Source organism: Bos indicus, chromosome 16 (genome assembly GCF_029378745.1).
Source record: "Bos indicus isolate NIAB-ARS_2022 breed Sahiwal x Tharparkar chromosome 16, NIAB-ARS_B.indTharparkar_mat_pri_1.0, whole genome shotgun sequence".
In the NCBI taxonomy this organism is placed as follows: Eukaryota; Metazoa; Chordata; class Mammalia; order Artiodactyla; family Bovidae; genus Bos; species Bos indicus.
In genome coordinates this window covers 20,236,939-20,264,806 of record NC_091775.1, presented here as the reverse complement: position 1 = coordinate 20,264,806, position 27,868 = coordinate 20,236,939, and the positions used below count along the sequence as shown (strand labels likewise).

Here is a 27,868-nt window from a genome sequence, read left to right as displayed (position 1 = left end):
CTCTAATTCCCTAAAATGAAATTCACTATATCTGCCACTTCTCATAAAACACATTCCTCTGCTTGAGCGTCTCATCTCAGAAACGCTACTGAGAACATAAATAGTATTAGTATCAGTATTACTAACTATAATGCTAGGCACCCTTTTGCCAGAAATAAAGACCTGGATTTTAGTCTTCATTTCTAACATCCAATCTTTTTTTTTTTTTTTTTTTTCAACATGAAAAAATGTAATGAGAAATCTGGAAGTGTTGGTTCAGCCGTTCAGGGATGGAGGCCTCTGTTGTACCTCATGTTTCCAAGATGGCTGCTAGAACGTCAGCCTTCACAGATGTAGTCCAGGCAGAAAGCAGGAAACGTGAAAGAGCAAAAGTGTACACCTTGCTTCTCTATCGTTGTTTAAGGAGTCTTTTCAGAAATCTGCACAACCTCTGCTTATATCTCATTGACCAGAACATAGTCACCTAGCCACACCTGGCTTGAAAGGAGGCTGGTAAATGAAGAACTGAGCTGAGCATCCTGAGTGAACTAAGAATTCTGTAAGAATTAGAGACAAGATACTAAGTTGGCATATTCGTTTCTTATTCGTTTCTTATTTCCACTGTAACAAAGTACCATAGGCTTGGTTGCTTTCTTTTTTTCAAAATAGTAAAACGTGTTTATCAGTTTTCAGAATCAATAGCCAGAAAAAAAATAGAAGATAATTACAATTGCAAGCCATAACGGAAACATGATTAACTTAACAATATAAATTAATTACACAGAATTTGGGGGGGGGGCGTTCAAGCACAGTGATGTGGTAAGTGGAAGTACATACATGTATGTTTTCATCTGCCCAACCAGTCTGTGTCTTTTGGTTATTACATTTAATGCATTTATATTTAAGCTAATTATCTATATATATCAATCCTGTTACCATTTTCTTAATTGTTTTGGGTTTATTTTCTATAGGTCTCTTCCTTCTCCTGTGTTTCCTGCCTAGAAAAGATCCTTTAACATTTGCTGTAGAGCTGGTTTGGTGGTGCTGAATTCTCTTAACTCTCATTTGTCTGGAAAGCTTTTGATTTCTCCATCAAATCTGAAGGAGAGTCTTTCTGGATAGAGTATTCTTGGTGGTAGGTCCTTCCCTTTCATCATTTTAAATATATCATGCCATTCCCTTCTGGCTTGTAGTTTCTGTTGAGAAATCAGCTGATAAGCGGATGGGAGTTCCCCTGTATGTTATTTGTCATTTATCTTTGCCCTTAATTTTCATCAGTTTGATTACTATGTGTTTTGGTGTGTTCCTCCTTGAGTTTATTCTGCCTGGGACTCTCTGTGTTTCCCTGGACTTGGTTGACTATTTCCTTTTCCATGTTAGGTAAGTTTTCAGCTATTATCTCTTCGAATATTTTCTCAGGTCCGTTCCCTCTTTCTTCTCCTTCTGGGACCCCTATATGAGAATGTGGATGCATTTCATGTTGTCCCAGAGGTCTCTTAAGCTGTCTTCATTTCTTTTCATTCTTTGTTCTATATTCTGTTCTGTGGCAGTGATTTCCACCATTCCAGACTCCAGGTCATTTGCCTGTTCTTCTGCCTCAGTTATTCTGCTCTAGATTCCTTCTAGTGTATTATTCATCTCTGTTTGTTTGTTCTTTAGTTTTGAAGGTCTTTGGTAAACATTTCTTGCATATTTTCTATTGTTTTCCTAAGATCCTGGATCATCTTCACTATCATTTTGCTGAATTCTTTATCTGGAAGGTTGCATGTCTTCTACTTCATTTAGTTGTTTTTTCTGGGGTTTTATCTTGTCCCTTCATCTGGGACATAACTTTCTGCTTTTTCATCATAATTAACTTCCTGTAATATGATTTTGTTTTAGCCGCTGTGGGACTGTGCTTCTTGCTTCTTCTGTCTGCCCTCTGATGGCTGAGGCTAAGAAGCTTGTGTAAGCTTCCTGGTGGGAGGGACTGGCATTGAGAAAAACTGAGTTTTGCTCTGTAAAAGCTTTAATCCAGTTATCTGCTGATGAAGCCATCAGGGTTGCACTCCTTCCCTGGTAGTTATTTGGCCTGCAGCCACCCAGCCCTGGGTTCTTTGGGCTCTATGCTAGGGTTAATGGTGACCTCCAAGAGGGTTTATGCCAAGGGGGACCTTCCTGGCCTGCTGGTGCCAGTGCCTCTGTCCCCGTGATGAGATCGTGCCATCCCGCACCCCCACTGGAAGCCCTCCAACACTAGCAGGTCATTTTCGTTCAGGACTGATTTCCTTTAAGATTGACTCGTTTGGTCTCCTTGCAGTCCAAGAGACTCTCAAGAGTCTTCTCCAACACCACAGTTTAAAAGCATCAATTCTTTGATGCCCAGCTAAATCCACCCAAACTTCCTATTACAATACTTATAGAACCATGAGCTAGTACATGAGTTTTGTTTTAGGCAACCCAGATGGGTTCCTCATTAAGGCCTTTCAAAGCTAAAATCAAGAATTTGGGCAGTTGAGTATCTCTTCTGGGGGCTCTGGTAAAGGCTGTTGTTACTGTTCCTTGCTGGTTGTTAGTTTGGGTCTGCTTTTAACTTCTAGAGGCCATGCTCTCCTGCCTCCATCTATGCCAGTAAGCAGATCATCTCTTACATCAAATCCTTACATCCTTTGAACCTCTGACTTCTTCTCCTACCTGTTAGAGAAAACTCCAGTTTTAAAAGCAATAATAATTGGGCATTCCAGGATGATCTTTTTTTTTTTTTTTCATATAAGGTAAGGTAATCATGGGAATGACATGTCCTCACAGTCATAGCTGCCACCCACCCTCAAATGGGAGGAATTCCTGTAAGGTGAGAGTCACTAGTTTCGTTTTTAGAAGTCTTCCTACCACAAAGTTCAGAGGCAGAATTATGCAGGTGTGACTTTCATAAGCCTTGGTTTCCTGGTGAAATGGAAATAACAGTACTTACTTCAGAGACTTACTGTGGGAATTACATGTGATCGTGCATGTAGAAATGGTTAGTGCTCACAACTCTTTTTATTTTTTTAAAGAATAAATGATCCATGAACACATACTTTTGGTTTTAGAAGTAATAATATTATTGTTAAATCATAATAAAGACTCTTAATGCCAAACATATATGGATGTGAGAGTTGGACCATAAAGAAAGCTGAGCGCTGAAAAATTGATGCTTTTGAACTGTGGTGTTGGAGAAGACTCTTGAGAGTCCTTTGGACTTCAAGGAGATCAAATCAATCAATCCCAAAGGAAATCAGTCCTGAGTATTCGTTGGAAGGACTGATGCTGAAGCTGAAGCTCCAATACTTTGGCTACCTGATGGGAAGAACTGACTCACTGGAAAAGATCCTGATGCTGGCAAAAACAGAGCATAAGAGGAGAAAGAGATGACAGAGGATGAGATGGTTGGATGGCATCACCGACTCGATGGACAAGAACTTGAGCAAGCTCCAGGAGTTGGTGATGGACAGGGAAGCCTGGCATGCTGCAGTCCATGGGGTCGCAAATAGTTGGACACTACTGAGTGACTGAACTGAACTGAATGCCAAACATCCCCTGGGGGCATGTCTCTGAACTACATAGTTTAATTCAGAAAATTAGTTGATCATCTACTGTGTACAAGATATAAATCAGAGGTGGGATGTTACATATGTGATTAAGATATTTTTGCTTTTTTTCTCAAAGCATTCTTGGTTCAGTTTCTTGGAGGGAAAGATACACAACTAAACATAAAGCTGTTCACTCTGTGGTATTTTCTGTAACGGGAGAGAACAAAGGAAGAGGTAATTCATCAGGAAGATAAAGTAGCACAGAGGAGGTGAATTTTTACAGGCTTTAGAGTAGCATTTCAGAGCTGAAGGACAGTCAGACCTAAGGACCACAGTGGAATAGTCAACAGCACAGAGATATGAATGAGCATCTCATGAAAATTAAATAACACACAGTTTGATGTGACTAAGCACCCTAAGGAAGTGATCAAGAATAGAGGCAAAGTGGGAGTCAGATCATCAAAGGTGCTATAGGAATGCTGAGACATTTATCTTTGTTTTGAGGCAATGGAGAACCATTTAAGTGATGATACAGCATGAGCTTATCTGTCTTAAAATTAAATGACTGAAATATGACTTTACTCTGAAATAGTCACAGCTAAACCTATGCAACCATTGTCTCCAGTGGGCGAAAGGATTAGTAATTTAGAACTCCAAATGCAAAAAGCTAATTGGACTTAACAATACAGATGGCACAAGGACGAGGAGAAGAGGAGAGAAAAGCATTAGGTTTATTTGTTAACAGCTCTATTGTATTATATTTCTGTGCATTAGTCAGTGTAAAATAAAATCTACTTATTTTAAATCCTTTTAAATGGTGTTTAAATATTTCCTGATGACACAATCTGCTAAAGTATTTACCCTTGGTGCATATTCCATTAACCTTGTTGCTGATACAAAGGCTAAAACTATATTTTTAGGGGCCTTGATTATGGAATAAAGCCTAGTGACATCATTATAAAACCACATCTGGATAAGCTTTAGAGTCTTTGTCATTCTATCCGATTTAGAAAATTCAACAAACTATGGGAGAATACCACTATTAACAGACTCTATAGTCTCAGATTATTAGAGTGCTCTTTCTCTAAAAATAAAGACAGGGATTAAAAAGTCCAAAGCTGTAAATGCTATAAAGAAGTACTCAGTACATAGACATCAGAGATATTAGGGGAATTTAGTTGTATTGAATATATAATAAGAATAAAAAGGCAGAAATTAAATTCAAAGTACTCTCTTTTCATATCTTACTTTTGTCAGTATTTCTCACTGTCCATGTGAATGCTTCAGTTCCATAAAGAATGAAATTCTCTTAATATTTTTATAAATTACTTTCAGAATAGTATCTTTGTATCATAGATACAAAAAATTAATGCCCAGGAAAGCATAGGATACTTCTCTTTGTGAAAGAATGACTCAGATATGAAATTGGAAAGAAAATGCTTTTATTCATTCTCCTAAGTGCTTGATAGCTATCTTAAATTGGAAAGAAATGCCTTTTACAATATATTTGATTTTATCCATGGCTAATGTTTGACTGCTTCAAAAGCAGTGATTGTCATTCATTCTTAGTTTTACAAAGTAAATATATGTACTTGAGTGCTGAGATTTTCCATCACAAGTGATAGAAATCCAACTATTTCTTTCTTTCTTTTTTTTTTCTTTCTGGTTTCATGTGTGTGTTAGTTGCTCAGTTGTGTCTGACTCTTTGCGACCCCATGGACTGTAGCCCGCCAGCCTCTTCTGTCCATGGAATTCTCCAGGCAAGAACACTGGAATGGGTTGCCACACTCTCCTCTAGGGGATCTTCCCAAACCAGGATCGAATCCTGGTCTGCTGCATTGCAGGCTTTACCATCTGAGCTACAAGGGATTCATTCCCTGTTGTAAGTGTGATCTTTCTCTATGGACTGGAGAACATAGTCAGCAGTAACTGTGAGCTCATACCCTGCCTGGAAAAATCCCTCAACCAGGTTGAAACATACAGAGGAAAAATCCTGATTTGCCCATCTTGGATTCTGTGTCCAACTTTGGAACCAAAGACAAGACATGGGCACTAGAAAAAGAGAAGGAAAAAAAAAAAAAATACAGCCCCAGAGGAAGTCATCTGAACTGAAGCACCACCCCAAGTGTGGAGTCTTGGCTCTAAAATTTGTTATATTTACAAATATTGGAATCTTACTGCCAGAAAGGCTCAACTTTACTTTTATATGTAATTTTTGTGTGAATGCAGTTAGTAATATGTCTCCTTGAAAATCATTCAGCTTTGCTGTGTACCAGTGTTCTTTCTTTTGAGAATTTCCCTGAAGTTTTATTTTCTTAAAATTGAATCTCTATGTTTAAATTTATTTCCTTCCATTTCTGAGACCCTCAAATTTATCAGTGTATGGTATTTTTTCCAAATTAAGGAATGAATATTTAGAAGTTTTTCTACCTTTATGTATTGAAGAAGGGCCATTCAGTCTTTATTTTTGTCATCTGCATAGGACATCTAGAGCCCTTCTGATACAGTTAGGAATGCACTACACCGTGATATCAGTTTTGTAGCTAAACAGCTTAAATGTCATATCTCAATTAATTTGTGTATATTCAACATATACATTTTAAAATAGGATCTATCTTTTCCTGGCACTAAAAGAATTGCTGAAGACAGAGTTGTCAACTTCACAGAATCTTTAAGTTCTCAGTCATACATTGTCTTAACTCTGGTTTCAGTTGGCTAGTTTAAACCTGGTGGCTGTATAACAATAAAAAGAAAATGCAAAAAGAAAAATAAATGCCAAAAGGCAAAATGGTTGTCTGAGGAGGCCTTTCAAATAGCTGAGGAAAAAAAAAAAGCTAAAGGCAAAGGAGAAAAGGAAAGATATACCCATTTGAATGCAGAGTTCCAAAGAATAGCAAGGAGAGATAAGAAAGCATTCCTCAGTGATCAATGCAAAGAAATAGAGGAAAAGAATAGAATGGGAAAGACTAGAGATGTCTTCAAGAAAATTAGAGATACAAAGGGAACATTTCAAAGATGGGCACAATAAAGGACAGAAATGGTATGGACCTAGCAGAGCCATAAGATATTAAGAAGTGGCAAGAATATACAGAAGAACTAAACAAAAAAATCTTTATGGCCTAGATAACCATGATGGTAGGATCACTCACCTAGAGCCAGACATTCTGGAATGCGAAGTTAAGTGAGTCTAAGGAAGCATCACTATGAACAAAGCTAGTGGAGGTGATGGGATTCCAGTTGAGCTATTTCAAATCCTAAAAGATGATGCTGTGAAAGTGCTGCACTCAATATGCCAACAAATTTGGAAGACTCAGCAGTGGCCACAAGACTGGAAAGGTCAGTTTTCATTCCAATCCCAAAGAAAGGCAATGCCAAAGAATGCTCAAACTACTGCACAGTTTCATTCATTTCACACACTAGCAAAGTAATGCTCAAAATTCTCCAAGCCAGATTTCAACAGAACATGAATATGAAGATCCAGATGTTCAAGTTGGATTTAGAAAAGGCAGAGGAACCAGAGATCAAATTGCCAACATCCGCTGGATCATCAAAAAAGCAAGAGTTCCAAAAAATCATCTACTTTTTCTTTATTGACTACACCAAGGCCTTTGATTGTGTGGATCACAACAAACTATGGAAAATTCAATTTTTTTTTTTTTAATTCTTAAAGAGATGGAAATACTAGACCACCTTACCTGCCTCATGAGAAATCTGTATGCAGGTCAAGAAGCAACAAAACTGGACATGGAATAGCAGACTGGTTCCAAATCAGGAAAGGAGTTCGCCAAAGCTGTATATTGTCACACTGCCTATTTAACTTATATGCAGAGTACCTCATGTGAAATGCCAGGCTTGATGAAGCAGAAGCTGGAATCAAGATTGCTGGGAATAATATCAGTAACCTCAGATATGCAGATGACACCACCCTTATGGCAGAAAGTGGAGAAGAACTAAAGAGCCTCTTGATGAAAGTGAAAGAGGAGAGTGAAAAAGTTGGCTTAAAGCTCAACATTCAGAAAACTAAGATCATGGCATCTGGTCCCATCACTTCATGGGAAATAGATGGGGAAACAGTGAAAAGAGTGACAGACTTTATTTGGGGGCTGAAAAATCACTGCAGATGGTGACTGCAGCCATGAAATTAAAAGACACTTGCTACTTGGATGAAAAGTTATGACCAACCTAGACAGCACATTAAAAAGCAGAGACATTACTTTGTCAACAAAGGTCTGTCTAGTCAAAGCTATGGTTTTTCCAATAATCATGTATGGATGTGAGAGTTGGACTATAAAGAAAGCTGAGTGCCAAAGAATTGATGCTTTTGAACTGTGTTGTTGGAGAAGACTCCTGAGAGTCCCTTGGACAGCAAGGAGATCCAACCAGTCCATCCTAAAGGAAATCAGTCCTGAATATTCATTGGAAGGACTGATGCTGAAGCTGAAACTCCAATACTTTGGCCACCTGATGTGAAGAACTGACTCATTGGAAAAGACCCTGATGCTGGGAAAGATTGAAGGTGGGAGGAGAAGGGGACAACAGAGGATGAGATGGTTGACGGCATCATCGACTTGATGGATATGAGTTTGAATAATTCTGGGAGTTGGTGATGGAAAGGGAAGCCTGGCGTGCTGCAGTCCATGGGGCTTACAGATAGTTGGACATGACTGAGCGACTGAACTGAACTGATATAACAGTAATAGAACTAATCAAAACTTTACTTTTGAAGTAATCAAAAAGGAAAAAAAAAATAAGAAAACCAAAGCAAAACATAGTAGATAGTATCCCAAACATCTTGAAGATTTTACATTTTATTATGACATTTTTTTCAAAGTTACTGATTTTTCTAGCCATATGCAAACATACCTACTACTGTAGTGTAATATAGCATAATGCAACATAGTATAAATTAAAAGCCTAATGAACATCATAGAAGACTACTTAAATAAGTTATGGCTGACAACTAACATGTACACTGTTTTACTGTGATTACATAGTCATTTAATAGAATGAGCAGAGCTTTACCAGTATGGTAGCTTCTTCAAAGTGTATTGTAAGTACTCATGCCTAAAAACATATCTATACACCACCAACATTTGTATATTTGATTATTTTATTTAGACTACCTCTGGGGGTATACAAAAATGTGTACTAATTGCTAAGCTCCTGGAAGGGAACTGGATAATTGATAAATAAGATGTATATATGAATGGACAACATTGATAATTAAGTATAATATAAAGATGAAATGATAAATTATAAAATATAAAGATAAAAATGATAGATTATAAATACTAATGAAAATTTGGAAAATAATACAAGAGAAAAATTGCCCACAATTTCACCTACCAGAGACAATTACTAATTATATTTTGTCTTATACATTTATTATTTTCTTATCTTGTTTTGTTAGTGTACATATATACTCATATCTCTGGGTCAGACTCTTTTACAGTCTTTTACCACTTTATAATACATGGTGATCATAGTACCAAATTGTTAAGTTCTTTTCAAAAATTGTGCTTTCAGTGACTGCACAGTATTTTTAAATATTTCACAATTTATTTAAGTTAATCATTACAATATATGAATTATTTCTAATTTTCTCTGTTATAATGAGTATTGTAATGCCAACATCCCTTTATGTAATATTTTATATGTACATATTTCTAATTTTTAAAAATTAATTCCCCAAATGATTTTCTGTATTAAAGTTATATATTCTTCTTCCTCTTTTGTAAATATTTTTTACCATGAAGTATTCTTGCCATTTCATGGCACTATAATTCTTTTCTCTATTTTGGTTATTTGTACATTTTTTCGTATTTATGGTAGTTTTTCAAAGTCATTTTTTGCTTAAACTTGTAGTGAAATCTAGAAATACTTTCCTTCATAGCTTCTTTCTTAGACTAAAAAAAAATTAAAAACATTTTTCTCATCCCAAGAACAGATAGTTTTCCTGATATTTTTCTTGATAACTTATAATTTCAAAATATTTTCTCATGTTCTAGCTTCTATGAGCCTTTAAATTACCAAATGATATATAAACATTAAATGATTTTATTTCCATTTGACAGATGAGGAAATAGAGATTCTGAAAACCTAATTGATATGCCTGGAATCATAAAACTCGTTAATGACAAAGCTAGAACTAAAATTTTGGTGCTTTAACTTTTTGACTCCCAGATCACAGATCTTAACTAAATTTAAAGTGAAAGAATAATGGAAAATTCCATTACATTATTAATAACATTCAGTGGTGTCAAAATATTAATACAACATTCATATCTTCATCACATTATCAATGTGTTCAACTAAATGTTCAACAACATGTCAACTAAATGTCTCTTATTCAAATGTTAGCTTTAGTTTTTAAATTTTAAAGCAAGCTACTTATGTTAAATGAGAACTTTCTAATATTCAGTACTCATAAATTGAGGAGATAAATGTAGAAAATATAGGTCTGCAGAATGTACTATTGATGGGAAAGAGCCCTTTCTTTAAAGTCAGTAATGAAAAGTTACCCAACATGAACTGGAATTTTTATGACTGTTGGATAACCTCATATCATCCCTATTTCAATTGGCTATGGACCTGAAAGGATAACATATCCTTTTAATCCACTCAACAGAAATGGTAGTTTGCTAGAGTTTCTGTGACAAAATATCAGACCAGTGGCTTAAGTAGCAGGAATTTATTTTCTCACAGTCCTTCCTGCTAGAAGTCCAAGATCAAGGTGTCAGCAGGTTTGGTTTCTCCTGAGGCCTCTCTTCTTGGCTTGCAGATGGCCGCCTTCTGGCCCTGTCCTCACATGTCTTTCCTCTCTGCACATGTATCCCTGGTGTCTTTGTGTCCAACCTTCCTCTTCTTACAAAAACACCAGATTGGATTAAGACCCATGCTAACAGCTTCATTTTATTTTTTTTTAAATTTTACTTTATTTTTAAACTTTACAATATTGTATTAGTTTTGCCAAATATCGAAATGAATCCGCCACAGGTATACATGTGTTCCCCATTCTGAACCCTCCTCCCTCCTCCCTCCCCATACCATCCCTCTGGGTTGTCCCAGTGCACCAGCCCCAAGCATCCAGTATCCTGCATCGAACCTGGACTGGCAACTCGTTTCATACATAATATTATACATGTTTCAATGCTATTCTCCCAAATCTTCCCACCCTCTCCCTCTCCCACAGAGTCCATAAGACTGTTCTATACATCAGTGTCTCTTTTGCTGTCTCGTACACAGGGTTATTGTTACCATTTTTCTAAATTCCACATATATGCGTTAGTATACTGTATTGGTACTTTTCTTTCTGGCTTACTTCACTCTGTATAATAGGCTCCAGTTTCACCCACCTCATTAGAACTGATTCAAATGTATTCTTTTTAATGGCTGAGTAATACTCCATTGTGTATGTGTACCACAGCTTTCTTATCCATTCATCTGCTGATGGACATCTAGGTTGCTTCCATGTCCTGGCTATTATAAACAGTGCTAACAGCTTCATTTTAATGTAATCACCTTTTTAAAGACTCGATATCCAAGTATAGTCACATTCTGAGCTACTGGGTTTAGAGAGTCAATGTATGAATTTTGGCAGGGATATCATTCAGCCCATAACAGTAGGTATGCATGCATACTAAGTAACTTCAGTTGTGTACGACTCTTCGCAGTCCCATGGACTGTAGCCCACCAGGCTCCTTTGTCCATGGGATTATCCAGACAAGAATACTGGAGTGGGTTGCCATGCCCTCCTCCAAGGGATCTGGATCAAATCCACCTCTCATGTCTCCTGCATTGGCAAGTAGGTTCTTTTCCACAAGCACCACTTGGGAAGCCCAGCAGTAGGTATACTATGAGATGATAGAACATAACTGTGCACCAAGGTAATGAAAATTCAATAAATATTTATTCCTCCCTTCTCCCTCCCTCCCTTCTTTCCTTCCTTCCTTCTTTCCTGTTTTTGGGAAGTAAAACCTAAAAGAATATTAGAATAAAATATTTTTAAGAATGCTTATTTGTGGTTCTTTTACATTCATCCACTTATTCATTCAGTCATCCATTCATGAAAGAGGCTCAGATAATATTATAGTGTTTGACTAAAGAGTGGCATGGTGCATGTTCAGTTCAGTTCAGTCGCTCAGTCGTGTCTGACTGTTTGCAACCCCATGGACTGCAGCATGCCAGGCCTCCCTGTCCATCACCAGCTCCCGGAGTTTACGCAAACTCATGTCCATTGAGTCAGTGATGCCATCCAACCATCTCATCCTCTGTCGTCCCCTTCTCCTCCCGCCTTCAATCTTTCCCAGCATCAGGGTCTTTTCCAATGAGTCAGTTCTTCGCATCAGGTGACCAAAGTATTGGAGTTTCAGCTTCAGCATCAGTCCTTCCAATGAATATTCAGGACTGATTTCCTTTAGGATGGACTGGTTGGATCTCCTTGCAGTCCAAGAGACTCTCAAAGTCTTCTCCAACACCATAGTTCAAAAGCATCAATTCTTCGGCACTCAGCTTTCTTTATAGTCCAACTCTCACATCCATACATGACTACTGGATAAACCATAGCTTTAACTAGACGGACCTTTGCTGGCTAAATAATGTCTCTGCTTTTTAGTATGCTGTCTAGGTTGGTCATAACTTTTCTTCCAAGTTGCAAGCATCTTTTAATTTTCATGGCTCAAGTCACCATCTGCAGTGATTTTGAAACCCCCCAAAATAAAATCTGTCACTGTTTCCATTGTTTCTCCATCTATTTGCCATGAAGTGATGGAACCAGATGCCATGATCTTAGTTTTCCTAATGTTGAGTGCATGTAGACACATGGCTTACAATTTTCCTCTCTGGGCTCCCATTTCTCATGTCATTTAGCTTGAGTGAGTGAGTGAAGTCGCTAAGTCATGTCTGACTCTTTGCGACCCCATGGACCATAGCCTACAAGGCTCCTCTGTCCATGGAATTTTCCAGGCAAGAATACTGGAGTGGGTTGCCATTTCCTTCTCCAGGGGATCTTCCCAACCCAGGGATCGAATCCGGGTCTCCCGCATTGCAGGCAGATGCTTTACCGTCATTCAGCTTACTCTCCTGGAAATTTTGATTGACTTAGTCATCTTTATCACTAGACTGTGAGGCCCTGAGGGCAGAATCTGTATCTTTCATGTTCTATCTATCCTGAAGACATGGGAGGCTCAGTATTCTTGCCTGGAGAATCTCAATGGAGAGAAGAGCGTGGTGGGCTACAGCCCAGGGGGTCACAAAGAGTCAGACATGACTGAGCAACTAAGCACACACACACACATCATAAAGGAATAATAAAGATTGTTTTCAGAATGAATAAATCAATTTTTTTATTTATGTGAAAACTAGATATTGTTATGTGGATGATTTGTCAGGATGCCAGACTGGTATTCATTCGAAGGGATGTTCAGAGACAGAGTAACTTGAGACTGAGTCAGACAAGTTGGTTGGTATTAGAGAAATGAGAAATGACACGTGACCTCAGTGCTTGACATCCACTGGGAAAATATTTGCTTCTTATTTTTCAGATCACACAGCTATACAGACTGTGCGAGTCTCATAAGCATACAATTTGTGGAAAACCCCTGAGAGGTACCATCCCATAGCTATAAATATGACTCATTTGATTATATTAAAGGATGTAAAAATTGATCAGTCGTTTAGAACTTTTAAAGTAGTTATGCAGTTTAATCCCATATAATCACAAGCAAAAGACTGATACATATTTTAAACGTAAAACTGTGGTTTTTACTATGTGGCAGGTTTCAGTTGAGTTTTAGTAAATGACCCATGACTTAGACAAAATCATCCTCCCGTTTTCGTGTTTACTATACTACCCAGTTGCATTCAAATCTAGAACAGTAGAAAAAGAGTTCAAGTAAAAAAAAAGCAAAAGCACCAAATTCCACTAGAGCTTAAGGAAGTTAGCCTCATATATCCCAACTTTTAAAGATTATTTTGCAAAGATGATACTCCTATACTGGCCTCTACTTTTTTTTACACCCTATTGTAGAAATGTATACAAGTTCAATAACTTCTAGGGATATACTACAAAATATGCAAATATTTGAATATCTACTTCATGTAGAGAGGTTAGAAAGTCACTTTCTGCCCGTTGTGTAGCTCTATTATGCAAAAATCAAGATGATGCTGGTCATAAATTCTATTAGGTTGGAACTTGGGGTGTTGAAAAGACTATATAGATAATTTTAAGAGATTTCCCTTGCAGCTGAATCACTGCTCTAAAGTTAAGCTTGGTTTTTAAAATATAAATCAAATAAATGTTTTCCATAAAGCAACACACTTTTAGTGTAAACTGAACTCCCACAAACTTTTGAGTACACATTTCTCATTCAGCATCTATCAGATTCTTCCTCTGAAAAATCATTTTATAAAAACTGAAGTTTGGCTTTCATATCTTTTCAACTATTTTGTTTTAATGATGGTGGTATTCTGATCTATCGTGGTAAAGAAATAGGCTATTTTAAACTATGTGCTGTAAATAAAGTTAGTTTATAGATACTAACATTAAACAGTAATCAAGGTATTTAGGAATATTTTACAGTGTGATTAAGGAAATAGAAATCTTGTAAAATTACTACCATGGAAAATCTGAGAAAAGCTCATTACAATTTTAGTAATAGTGAAGCTATTCACCAAATGTAAAGAGACAGATGATGGCTCTAAGACAAATTAAACAGGTACATATAGTTGATCTTTTCCCCTTTGTCAGATGGGTATCGTAGCATGAATAAACAAATACTTGCATTTATATTTCATCAATATTCTCATAATTTATTTTTAGATGTGATTTACTGTATAATATGATGAAAAATTAAGAACCTGAAAATGTCAGCATTTGGGGGACAGTAGTAAAATATTCTACAGTAAAATATTAACACTAATACATTATCTTCAATTTTGTGTCTATAAGTGTTTTGGTGCTAATATCCTCATTGTAATTTGGTCTTAATCAGTGGAATTTTAGTTATTCACTAAATTAGTTCCTCTTATAACTATCTGTCTTCATTGCAAGAGATGCACAATCATTTGTAATTTTGCACAAATATTCTTCTCAAATCACTTACCATTTTATATTGTAGTTTATTGAAGTAATAAAAATTAAAGTGGTTTGGAATCGTGGGTATGCAATAAATATCTACACCATAAAAAGCATAGCATCTTTGAAGTTTGGAAAACATAACCCAAAGTGATGTCTAGTTCAAAAGGGATATCTGAAAATATCTTGTACACATCTTATGTGCTGAATCTCAGCATAGAAAACACATATTAGATGCCCATAGCAGATGATGCCTGACAAATATTTGTGGAGTGAATAGAGAAATAAATGCCAACAAAAAGCTATTTCTGAATGTGTGTATTGTCATATAAATATACTTCCTTTCCCTAAATGGACTATATGCTTTAGATTTAGTTGAAATTTTTTATCTGACCTTTAGATAATTATAGGATAACTATTTTTAAAGTATGTTATTTGCTGTATTTGTGATCCTTAATTCTTGGGAGTACATCTAAATTAAAATAATCCATTAGCCTCTGCTGTTTAAAAGTGTTTAAAATTGTTATATCTTACCTGTGTAATGCATTCTTCTTTATAAAATGCTCTTATGGCTGTTTGTCTTATTTTATCTTCACATTAATTGTAAGTAGAGATGTTACAAATAATATAGTGATGCCTAACACTTCAGTGATTCACTCACGTTTACACAAATCAAGACAGAAAACTCAAACCCAAGTCTTTGCTGATTCCTTTTCTATTTTTTCGTATTTTCGTGCACTGGAACACAATCCAGTAGTATAGCAAGGTTTGCCTCCTTGCTTCTGTAGTGGGTCTTGCTGCTGCTGCTGCTGCTGCTGCTAAGTCGCTTCAGTTGTGTCCGACTCTGTGCGACCCCATAGATGGCAGCCCACCAGGCTCCCCCGTCTCTGGGATTCTCCAGGCAAGAACACTGGAGTGGGTTGCCATTTCCTTCTCCAATGCATGAAAGTGAAAAGTCAAAGTGAAGTTGCTCAGTCGTGTCCGACTCTTCGCGACACCATGGCCTGCAGCCTACCAGGCTCCTCCATCCATGAGATTGCTTTACATAATAACAACTATATCAAAAGGGAAAAAAAGGAAATTGATCACATGGTTATTAACCAAACTTAGAAGCAGTCAGCATCAGCTTTATCAGTGAAATCTACCATAATAGTTTTGGTTTGTTTCAAAGTATCTTGTCCTAGTATTTAAAATTTTAAATACTCTGAATTGGAAATATGAGGGAGACTTTTGCTTTTCATGTGGTACTCTTTACAATGTACTAGTTTAATTTTTTAATATCTGCATATACACTGCTGCTGCTGCTGCTAAGTCGCTTCAGTTGTGTCCGACTCTGTGCGACCCCATAGACAGTAGCCCACCAGGCTCCCCCATCCCTGGGATTCTTCAGGCAAGAACACTGGAGTGGGTTGCCATTTCCTTCTCCAATGTATGAAAGTGAAAAGTGGAAGTGAAGTCTCTCAGTGGTGTTCGACTCTTCCCAACCCCATGGACTGCAGCCTACCAGGCTCCTCCATCCATGGGATTTTCCAGGCAAGAGTACTGGAGTGGGGTGCCATAATTTTACCCCCAAAATGTAAATAACTGGTTGTATGGGGAAAAAGCCTTAGGAAAATGCAAATCACTATGCATATAATGGCATGAGTTCAGTTCAGTTCAGTCACTCAGTCGTGTCCGACCCCATGAATTGCAGCACACCAGGCCTCCCTGTCCATCACCAGCTCCAAGAGTTCACCCAGACTCACGTCTGTCAAGTCGGTGATGCCATCCAGCCATCTCATCCTCTGTCGTCTCCTTTTCCTCCTGCCCCCAATCCCTCCCAGAATCAGTCTTTTCCAATGAGTCAACTCTTCGCATGAGGTGGCCAAAGTATTGGAGTTTCAGCTTTAGCATCATTCCTTCCAAAGAAATCCCAGGACTGATCTCCTTTAGAATGGACTGGTTGGCTCTCCTTGCAGTCCAAGGGACTCTCAAGAGTCTTCAACACCACAGTTCAAAAGCATCAATTCTGCAGCGCTCAGCTTTCTTCACAGTCCAACTCTCACATCCATTCATGACCACTGGAAAAACCATAGCCTTGACTAGATGGACCTTTGTTGGCAAAGTAATGTCTCTGCTTTTCAATATGCTATCTACGTTGGTCATAACTTTCCTTCCAAGGAGTAAGCATCTTTTAATTTCATGGCTCAAGTCACCATCTGCAGTGATTTTGGAGCCCAAAAAAGTAAAGTCTGACACTGTTTCCACTGTTTCCCCATCTATTTCCCATGAAGTGATGGGACCAGATGCCATGATCTTCGTTTTCTGAATATTGAGTTTTAAGCCAACTTTTCACTCTCCTCTCTCACCTTCATCAAGAGGCTTTTTAGTTCCTCTTCACCTTCTGCCATAAGGGTGGTGTCATCTGCATATCTGAGGTTATTGATATTTCTCCCAGCAATCTTGATTCCAGCTTGTACTTCTTCCAGCCCAGCGTTTCTCATAGTCATGTTTATTAACATTATTTGTAATTAACAAACAAATGCTATTCTATTGTCAGATATTTTTAAATAATTTACATATAAATGCAATACTAATGTTTGTTTTTGCTATATTACATATAGCCAAGCCATCCTAGATTCAGATATATTGCCTCATATCTATATCATTATACCATATTTTCTTACTTTTGTAAAATATAGTTAATATGTGTTTCTGTATCTTATCTTTTTATCTTTTATGTGTTTCTGTATCTTATCTTTTTATCTTATTACTCAAATAAGGCTGTGTTATTTTCTCTCAACTTCAGTGACCATGTCCTAATCTGTCTTATTTTGGTTTTCTTTGTTTAGTTTCATTTGGCTTTTCATTTGTTTTGAGCAGTCTTTGAGAGGAAAAGGGCAGAAGGTTGTTTTGGGGTTATATGTTATTGTTCAGTGGCTAAGTCATGTCTGACTCTTTGGGAGCCCATGGATTGCAGCATTCCATGTTTCCCTGTCCTTCACTATCTCCCGGAGTTGGCTCAAATTCATGTTCATTGAGTTGGTGATGCTATCTAACCATCTCATCCTCTGCCACCCTCTTCTCCTTTTGCCTTCCATCTTTACCAGCATGGGGGTCTTTTCCAGTGAGTCAGCTCTTCACATCAGGTGGCCAAAGTATTAGAGCTTCAGCTTGAGGTTATATGAAAGAAAGGAAAGAGAACCAATTTTCCTCTTTTATCACCTGTAAATTGTACCTGTTTTCACTTTCATCTCCTGAATCTACACTCTGATGACACTGTCCATCTAAGAAACATACAGAGTCCCAAAGCACCAGGTGTGACACCGTGAGCCCTCATTGATTATACTCTAAAGGTGATATAGATTAATGGATGGCTAGGTGGATGAATGGATACATAGGTAGATAGGTAGATTTAGTTCAGATTTACTTCAGATCTCATTAATCTGAATATACAAGTAATTCTTAATTCTAAGACTCATATTTCATTTTTTCATTGCCTCCACCTCTACTAGGTGATCTTTGCCCCCTGCAAACTAATCCATTCACGTATCTGTGGAGCCATATGGGTTTTCTCACATGGACTTAGGATCAAGCCTGACATCAGTTGGCCAAGTGCCACAGTAACTGTACTAGGCATGTCCATGGCCCTGATCTAGATAAACATCACCATACCTGGGCATCAGAGGTGCTACTCTTCCACTGACACTCCACCAGGTACTGCATCTACTCCCAGGTGAAGTAGTTGCCCACCGGGGGCCACCTTAGATTCCCCCAGGCACGAGTGGGCACTAAGATTACTCTTCCAGGTAGGGTTGTCCCAGATGGATCCTATACTCTCTATCATTGTACTTTGCTGATATTCCTCTTCCTCTTGGTATCAGTGGTGGTGAAAGAATGGCTTTATTCCTTGCATCACTCTTTTTTTTTTTTTCAGTAATGTAAGTTCTGATTTTTTTTTAAGGTTTGTATTTTTTTAATTTATTTTAATTGGAGGCTAATTACTTTACAATATTGTAGTGGTTTTGCCATACATTGACATGAATCAGCTATGGGTGTACATGTGTTCCCATCCTGAATACCCCTCCCACCACCCTCTCCATCCCATCCCTCTGGGTCAGTGAGTCCTCAAGGAATGCTGAATGCAGTCCAGTATCTTAAAAAGTTTAGCAAGACAAGTCTAAGTAAACAAACATAAGGCTCTTTTGAAAATGATCTCTCTCTTCTGAGAACCAAAGTATGCCAGCTTCTTCAGTGGTGAATTCTTAAAAATGTTTCCCAGTTTTCAACACAGACTCCTGTTGGACCATCTCATGAATTGTTCAGAATACTCAGACATATCTGAATCCATAGTACACACAAATTTGTTCCCTCTTTCTATGATTTCCAAACCTACCCCTAGTGCCAAGAATACTTCTATCCATTTCTGACACAGAATGCTGGTTACCCACCCTGCTGGATAGATCCAAAGAAATATATATGTATCTTACACTCCAGTTGGGACCCTTCTGTACTGAAGTTAGAAAAACAGAGAATGAGGAAAGGAGAGAATAGTGAGGGCAGAAAAGAGAGTGAGGTGGAAAAATTTATCTTAAGAATTTGGCTCAGGTGATTGTGGGAAAGTCTGAAATTTGTAGGACAGGTCAGCAGGCAAGAGACCCAAGGAAGATTTGGTGTTGCTGCCTTGAGTTTAAAATCCACAGGGCACAGCAACAGGCTGGAAACTCAGGTCGAATTTTTATGATATAGTTTACAGACATAATTCCCTATTATTTGGGAAACCTCAGTCTTTGCTCTTAAGACCTTTAACTGATTGGATGAGACTCACCTACATTGTGGAGAGTAATCTGCTTTATTTAAAGTCAACTGATTATAAATGTTAATCCCATTTAAAATATACCTTCACAGTAACATTTAAACTAACCTTGACTTCCCTAGTGGCTCAGATGGTAAAGCACCTGCCTACAATGCAGAAGACCCAGGTTCAATCCCTGGTTTGGGAAGATCCCCTGGAGAAGGAAATGGCAACCCACTCCAGTATTCTTGCCTGGAAAATCCCATGGACAGAAGAGCCTGGTAGGCTACAGTCCATGGGGTTGCAAAGAGTTGGACATGACTGAGCAACTTTCTTTCTTTTCTTTGCTTCCCTGGTGGCTCAGAGGTTAAAGCATCTGCCTCCAATGCGATAGACCCGGGTTCAATCCCTGGGTTCGATCCCTGGGTTGGGAAGATCCCTTGGAGAAGGAAATGGCAGCCCACTCCAGTGCTTTTTCCTGGAGAATCCCATGGACGGAGGAGCCTGGTGGGCTACAGTCCACGGGGTCGCAAAGAGTCGGACACGACTGAGTGACTTCACTTTCACTTGACCTAAAAAGTAGACAACATAGCCTACCCAAGTTGACACATAAAACTAATCATCATAGGTATACTCCTTTGAAAAATCATCAGTAAAATATCAATTAATTCAGAAAAAATGTTAGACACTGTCATAGTGTCAAGTTGTAAAATAAGTGTTTTTCCTGAAGGAATGTCGACAGATTCCTCTTTGAAAATTACTGTTTTATTTCTCCATCTATTAGTGTCCTCTTTGATTTCTTTCACCAGTGTTTTATAGTTTTCTATATATAGGTCTTTAGTTTCTTTAGGTAGATATATTCCTAAGTATTTTATTCTTTCCGTTGCAATGGTGAATGGAATTGTTTCCTTAATTTCTCTTTCTGTTTTCTCATTATTAGTGTATAGGAATGCAAGGGATTTCTGTGTGTTGATTTTATATCCTGCAACTTTACTATAATCATTGATTAGTTCTAGTAATTTTCTGGTGGAGTCTTTAGGGTTTTCTATGTAGAGGATCATGTCATCTGCAAACAATGAGAGTTTTACTTCTTCTTTTCCAATTTGGATTCCTTTTATTTCTTTTTCTGCTCTGATTGCTGTGGCCAAAACTTCCAAAACTATGTTGAATAGTAATGGTGAAAGTGGGCACCCTTGTCTTGTTCCTGACTTTAGAGGAAATGCTTTCAATTTTTCACCATTGAGGATAATGTTTGCTGTGGGTTTGTCATATGGAGAAATATACCATGTTCATGGATTGGAAGAATCAATATAGTGAAAATGAGTATACTACCCAAAGCAATTTATAGATTCAACGCAATCCCTATCAAGCTACCAACGGTATTCTTCACAGAGCTAGAACAAATAATTTCACAATTTGTATGGAAATACAAAAAACCTCGAATAGCCAAAGCTATCTTGAGAAAGAAGAATGGAACTGGAGGAATCAACCTGCCTGACTTCAGGCTCTATTACAAAGCCACAGTTATCAAGACAGTATGGTACTGGCACAAAGACAGAAATATTGATCAATGGAACAAAATAGAAAGCCCAGAGATAAATCCAAGCACATATGGACACCTTATCTTTGACAAAGGAGGCAAGAATATACAATGGATTAATGACAATCTCTTTAACAAGTGGTGCTGGGAAAACTGATCAACCACTTGTAAAAGAATGAAACTAGAACACTTTCTAACACCATACACAAAAATAAACTCAAAATGGATTAAAGATCTCAACGTAAGACCAGAAACTATAAAACTCCTAGAGGAGCACATAGGCAAAACACTCTCCGACATACATCACAGCAGGATCCTCTATGACCCACCTCCCAGAATATTGGAAATAAAAGCAAAAATAAACAAATGGGACCTAATTAAACTTAAAAGCTTCTGCACAACAAAGGAAACTATTAGCAAGGTGAAAAGGCAGCCTTCAGAATGGGAGAAAATAATAGCAAATGAAGCAACTGACAAACAACTAATCTCAAAAATATACAAGCAACTCCTACAGCTCAATTCCAGAAAAATAAATGACCCAATCAAAAAATGGGCCAAAGAACTAAATAGACATTTCTCCAAAAAAGACATACAGATGGCTAACAAACACATGAAAAGATGCTCAACATCACTCATTATCAGAGAAATGCAAATCAAAACCACTATGAGGTACCATTTCACACCAATCAGAATGGCTGCAATCCATAAATCTACAAGCAATAAATGCTGGAGAGGATGTGGAGAAAAGGGAACTCTCTTACACTGTTGGTGGGAATGCAAACTAGTACAGCCACTATGGAGAACAGTGTGGAGATTCCTTTAAAAACTGGAAATAGAACTGCCTTATGATCCAGCAATCCCACTGCTGGGCATACACACTGAGGAAACCAGAAGGGAAAGAGACACGTGTACCCCAATGTTCATCACAGCACTGTTTATAATAGCCAGGACATGGAAGCAACCTAGATGCCCATCAGCAGATGAATGGATAAGAAAGCAGTGGTACATATACACAATGGAGTATTACTCACCATTAAAAAGAATACATTTGAATCAGTTCTAATGAGATGGATGAAACTGGAACCTATTATACAGAGTGAAGTAAGCCAGAAAGAAAAACACCAATACAGTATACTAACGCATATATATGGAATTTAGAAAGACGGTAACAATAACCCTGTGTACGAGACAGCAAAAGAGACACTGATGTATAGATCAGTCTTATGGACTCTGTGGGAGAGGGAGAGGGTGGGGAGATTTGGGAGAATGGCATTGAAACATGTATAATATCATGTATGAAACGAGTCGCCAGTCCAGGTTCGATGCAGGATACTGGATGCTTGGGGCTGGTGCACTGGGACAACCCAGAGGGATGGTATGGGGAGGGAGGAGGGAGGAGGGTTCAGAATGGGGAACACAGGTATACCTGTGGCGGATTCATTTTGATATTTGGCAAAACTAATACAATATTGTACAGTTTAAAAATAAAATAAAATTAAAAAAAAATAAAATAGCTCAACTGGAAAAAAAAAAAACTTATGCAATGTGTAAAATAGATAGCTAGTGAGGAATTGCTATATAGCACAGGGAGCTCAGCTCTGTACTGTGTGATAACCTAGAGGTGTGGGATGGGGATGAGGGAGAGGTTCAAGAGGGAAAGGATATATGTATACCTATGGCTGATTCACATTGTTGTATGGCAGAAACCAACACAACACTGTGAAATGATTATCCTCCAAATAAAAATAAATTTTTAAAAAACTTATGAAAAAAAAAAAAGAAAATTACTGTTTTAAAGAGAAAAACCTGTCATTCTATGGAAATGACTCAAGGATAGACGATTTGGTAGAAGTCTTACAAGGGACCAATCTACTTCTTGTTGTGACATCGAAGACTTCTTCAACTTCTAAAAATGCAGAGGTTGCTTATGATACATTGCATTTTTACAAGTTGATATAGAAGCATAATTTTTAAAAGATATTTACACTCTAACATTACAGTTTACATGCTGGGAACCTATTGTGGTTATTTTACATATTCTCTCCTTATATGCAGGACAGTTTGCTTATCATTTCATTCCAAATTAAATTGCAAGAGCATTTTATGGAGAATGAAACAGATGATTCTCTCCAAGCCGCTGTAATGTTCAGAGCAAATATCTAAGAAGTAAAAACTTTTATCACAATATTCTGGATGTTTAAAACTTATTTCTAAGTTTTCTTAGAAAAATAGACATTAAGTAGAGTTTAACCTTTCACAGCATCAAACTCTAACTTCTTTTTTTACAGATGAAGAAACCAAGAGCCAGTGAGGGCAGGTGTTTTCCCCAAATCCATGTAGACTAAGGGCTGTGCCAGAACTAGACAAGGATTTCCCAATGCCTGGCTCCATTATGTGTGGGTCCTTTGCATCATCACTACAGAGTTATCAACCAGGAATCCAGTGGTCTTTCCAAAAACGCCCCAAACTGTCTTTATAGCTTTATTTTCTTTACTTTTTCTGTATGTCCTGCACCTGAGCTAAACTGAAACTTCTTGACCTAAGTCTAAACATTTTTAACCAAGCTTGTGCTGAATTATTCTACAACAATACCCTTTTCCAACTCTTCCCATGCAGAATGTCTGCTCCCTCTGACTCTACTGCTTTAAAACCTGTCTAAATGCTGTCTCCTTTTTGATAGATGGATATACTTACAGATTTATCTCAAAATTTCACAGATTTCATCAGTCTGCATACACATATGAGTCTCAGTTCTAATACTCACATTTCACTTATTTACTGCCCTCACTTCAAGTAGGTGATCTCTGCCTCCTGCAAACTAATCCACATGAGTAGCAACCATCCTTCTAAGACTGAGGGAAAATGCCCCAGATTTGTAGGAAAAATTTAGCTAAGTTATATGATTGAAGTTTCTCAGATAATATTCCTGTAATGTTATCTCAGGTCTTTCTCTTTGGTTTGTGAGATAAAAGCATTTATGAAAATTGAAAGCTGGATACTGATTTCCTAATTCTATTTCTTACTGTCCAGAGGCAAAGTAGAAGAATGGGTGGGATGTTAGTGTGTGTGTGTGTGTGTGTGTGTGTGCATGCGTGTAAGGTTATGTTATTATAAAAGTAACCAAGAAAAATAACTTTGGGCTAAACATACCATAATTTATTACAAATTAAGTGGTAGAGAGACTCAGAAAGCCAGACTCAAGACTGCTGGCTAAGAATGCTATCAGCCTAAGGAGTTTAGTATGGAAGACTTTTGCTCTAACCAGCCAGTGAGAGAAGGCGAAATTAGGAAGCATCATCCCTCATTATCACAGACAAACTAGTGACTGACAACTCACAGCAGGTAGGGCTCCCCACCACATGCCATCTGCTGCTATCCTGAGGGAGGGATTAGGCTTTCCTCTCTTTATTTCCAGTTATCCTATTGCAATGAAGTTTTCACTTTTCCACCATCAGAAGTGTCCAAATATTAGGAGTCATACGGGGGTTCCTATAAGATGCATCCTTCTTCTCCAATAGTATGTAATACTGTGAATACTTACATCTGGGATAAAGATGCTCACAAAGGAAATTTGCTAAAAGGGCAAGTAAATAGAATGTAGACCATACATCTGTTGGGGAGAAATAGGAGATTCTCCATGAATAGTATACACTTTGAATAAGGATTTGATGAAAGTGAAAGATATGAATTTCTCTGATAAAGTGGGAAATATTGTAAGCACAAATAGAAAATTTGTGGAGTTCAGTAATGTAGTTTGGGTGCGGTTTTATATGCAAATCCTTACCTGGGCAAAATGATTCCAGCTCTGTAAATTAATTAGAAAGCACATGAATGAATGTCAGTCTTGGTTAATTGCTCATCTGGCCAAAGAACATCATGTTGCAAGTTAAGGTTTCTATGAGGAGCAGAAGAGCAGTGATGTTCAGACTAAAGAAAGCCTCTGTTTTTATTAATTATAAGGTCAGAACTGACTTTTCTGGAATCAGAAGAGAAGCACGGGTGGAGGAGGAGCTGTCCTCTGGCAGAGATGAATGCACTCTGACATACCACGTGTGTTCTGGCATAACTCATTGCTTTCCGGGTGTCTGTGGAAAATACAATACCTCCTAGGTCTGCTGCCCTAGATGGGTTCTCACTGAACCATGCCTTTTCCCTGGTTCTCAAGTTGGAATACCCAATGACAGAAGGAGATGTGGTCAGCACCTACGTAGATGGTTCCCATGTTTTTCAACATCCTGATGATGATCTGTGGACAAGATGCACATAAAGGAGAGAGAAAATTCAGGAAAAATCTGTTTTTCTTTTGTGAAATACTACTAGGAATTTCTCAGAGAAAGAACCAGATGATAAAGAAGCAAAGTGAAAGTGAAAGTCGCTCAGTCGGGTCCGACTCTTTGTGACCCCATGGACTGCAGCTTGCCAGGCTCCTCTGTCCATGGACTTCTCCAGGCAAGAATAGTAGAGTGGGTTGCCATTCCATTCTCCAGGGGATCTTCCTGACCCACAGATCGAACCTGGTCTCCCATATTTCAGGCAGATTTTTTACCGTCTGAGCTACCAGGGAAGCTCAAAAACTGCTTTTAATTTTTTGATGGGAGAAACCAATTAAAAGATAGAAATTTCTCACTTTATACTAGAAATTAAAAGAAAATATTGCTTAATTATTGCTTCATTTTGTAAACTGAGATCAATGAAATGCTGTGAACAATGGCAAGAAATCAATCATAAAATAGCATAAAATTCATGGCCAGTATTGTAAATTAAAGCCTGCCTGACAGTATTTGGTGAGGTGTCCGTGCACTGGGATGCATTTCCTTGTATCACATCTCAGGATACTGAGATCCATTTATAAAGCATATTAGAGTGATCTGCTTTCCCCCGTCCACAACTCCCTGTGTTTGATTTTATGCAAATGATGACATCAAGGAAATGGTAAAGAAGATGTTACTAAGGGGCTCTGACAAACAGTAGCCTTATATTTTTAGGATTCTCCTACCTTCCATTTACTGACTCAGAGTTGGTACATACCTGTGATTGTTTGAATCCATTGATCCATTACGTTGCCCTTGAAGGACCTAATCACATCTGTACAGTCATACTGCCAAATCAGGCAGAGAGGAGAGAATCATCATCACATTCTTCTTTGCTTTAAAGTTTATATTGTGGCTTTGTTTATGGCTTTACTCACAAAAAATACCTTAGTCTGCATCCCTTGGAACTTTTTCACTTTTTAAATTAATTATTAAAAAAAAAAATCTCCATTCCATTTGTTCCTCTTTTACACAGCTATTCTTTATTTCCCCCCACTGATGCTGCTTCCTTTTATCTTTCTCTAATTTTCCTTTCCTTGTCCTTATCATCTCCTCCCATTTCACCAAGGATTTCCCAACCAGGTCACCTGGGCAGCTTCCTCTACCATGTATCACATTAGGTTCTACCCTTTACTCTTTCTTTTTCTTTTATGCCTCATTATTCAGAGGACCCTAATGACACTTCATCTTCTTATGGAAATACATTGAGAATAATCCACTTTGGGGTGGACAGGACAGGCATAAAAATGACTTGGAAGTCAAAAAAGCTATTTAATCAGACTGGCTTTCATTGTACCATTGAGTTGAGAGTTTTTAAATTTTCAGAATTAAAAGAAAAGCCTCAGTTCCTATGATCGCAGAGGCATAGCAATCTGATTTCCTAAACTGGACATGTGAACAAACAAATTATTTTATGGGTGGGAATTAATTTATCTTAAAAAACATTGGAGAAAATGTTAATTCTACATAATTTGTAAAATCTTGGTTGTATGATCATCATAAGCATAAATGAAGTGCCAGTTGAGCATGGAGCCTTTATAAATCTCAGTCAATATGATATCCACATACATCTCTATTTCTGTGAATATCTATATTTTTATGTTGTTTTTGGTCATTTGCTAAGTCATGTCTGACTTTTTGTGAACCCATGGACTGCAGGCTCCTCTGTCTTTCATTATCTCCCGGAGTTTGCTCACATTCATGTCCACTGAGTCAGTGATTCTAACCACCTCATCCTCTGCTTCCCCCTTCTCCTTTTGCCTTCAGTCTTTCCCAGCATCAGGGTCTTTTCTAATGAGTCAGCTCTCCTTATCAGGTGACAAAGTATCGGAGCTTCAGCATCAGTCCTTCCAGTGAATGTTCCTTTAGGATTGACTGATTTGATCTCCTTGCAGTCCAAGGGACTCTCAAGAGTCTTCTCCAGCACCACAATTGGAAAGCATCGATTCTTTGGTGCTCAGCTTTCTTTATGGTCCAGCTCTCATATCTGTATATGACTACTGGAAAAACCATAGCTTTGACTATATAGACCTTTGTTAGCAAAGTGATATCTCTGCTTTTTAAAACAATGTCTATATTTGTCATAGCTTTTATTCCAAGGAGCAAGTGTCTTTTAATTTTATCACTGCAGTCACTGTCCACAGTGATTTTGGAGCTCAAGAAAATAAAATCTGTCACTGTTTCCACTTTTTCCCCTTCTATTTGCCATGAAGTGATGGGACTGGGTGCCATGATCTTAGTGTTGTTGTTTTTTTTCATGTTGAGTTTTAAGCTAGCTTTTTCACTCTCCTCTTCCACCCTCATCAAAAGGGTCAGGGGTAGGGAGGAGCAGAAGATAAAAGATATAAGTTAGGATGACAGCCCTATTGATCTCTGCTCCTGTGGCACAGGTAGGAAAAATGATGGGCTCCGAGGAGGGAACTATCCTGAGGACTCCCAATTTTAGATCCCACTTGGTTCCTTAGGAGGATTGGCCAAACCATAAAAGGAGGAAAAAAGAGCAATGCAATGAAGGGAGAAACAAAGTAACACGATTGTTATTGATGAGGAGTGATAGAGTTCCAGTTCAAACTGGAAAACCTAGAATTGCAGTAGATTCTTCCAGTATATTTAGCAATTTCTCTGTCACATCTTAGAGATATG

The 27,868-nt window shown here is 37.9% G+C and overlaps 1 protein-coding gene and 1 non-coding gene across 2 annotated transcripts in view; both read left to right on the top strand.

The window, feature by feature from the left end:
* The window catches only part of LOC139176524 (usherin-like), a 106,171-nt gene that overhangs the window by 53,496 nt on the left and 24,807 nt on the right, over nucleotides 1-27,868 (top strand). The gene's annotated exons all lie outside the window — the stretch shown is intronic.
* Nucleotides 19,512-19,583, top strand: TRNAC-ACA (transfer RNA cysteine (anticodon ACA)). The gene has a single exon. It is a non-coding gene; the product is annotated as a tRNA-Cys (tRNA).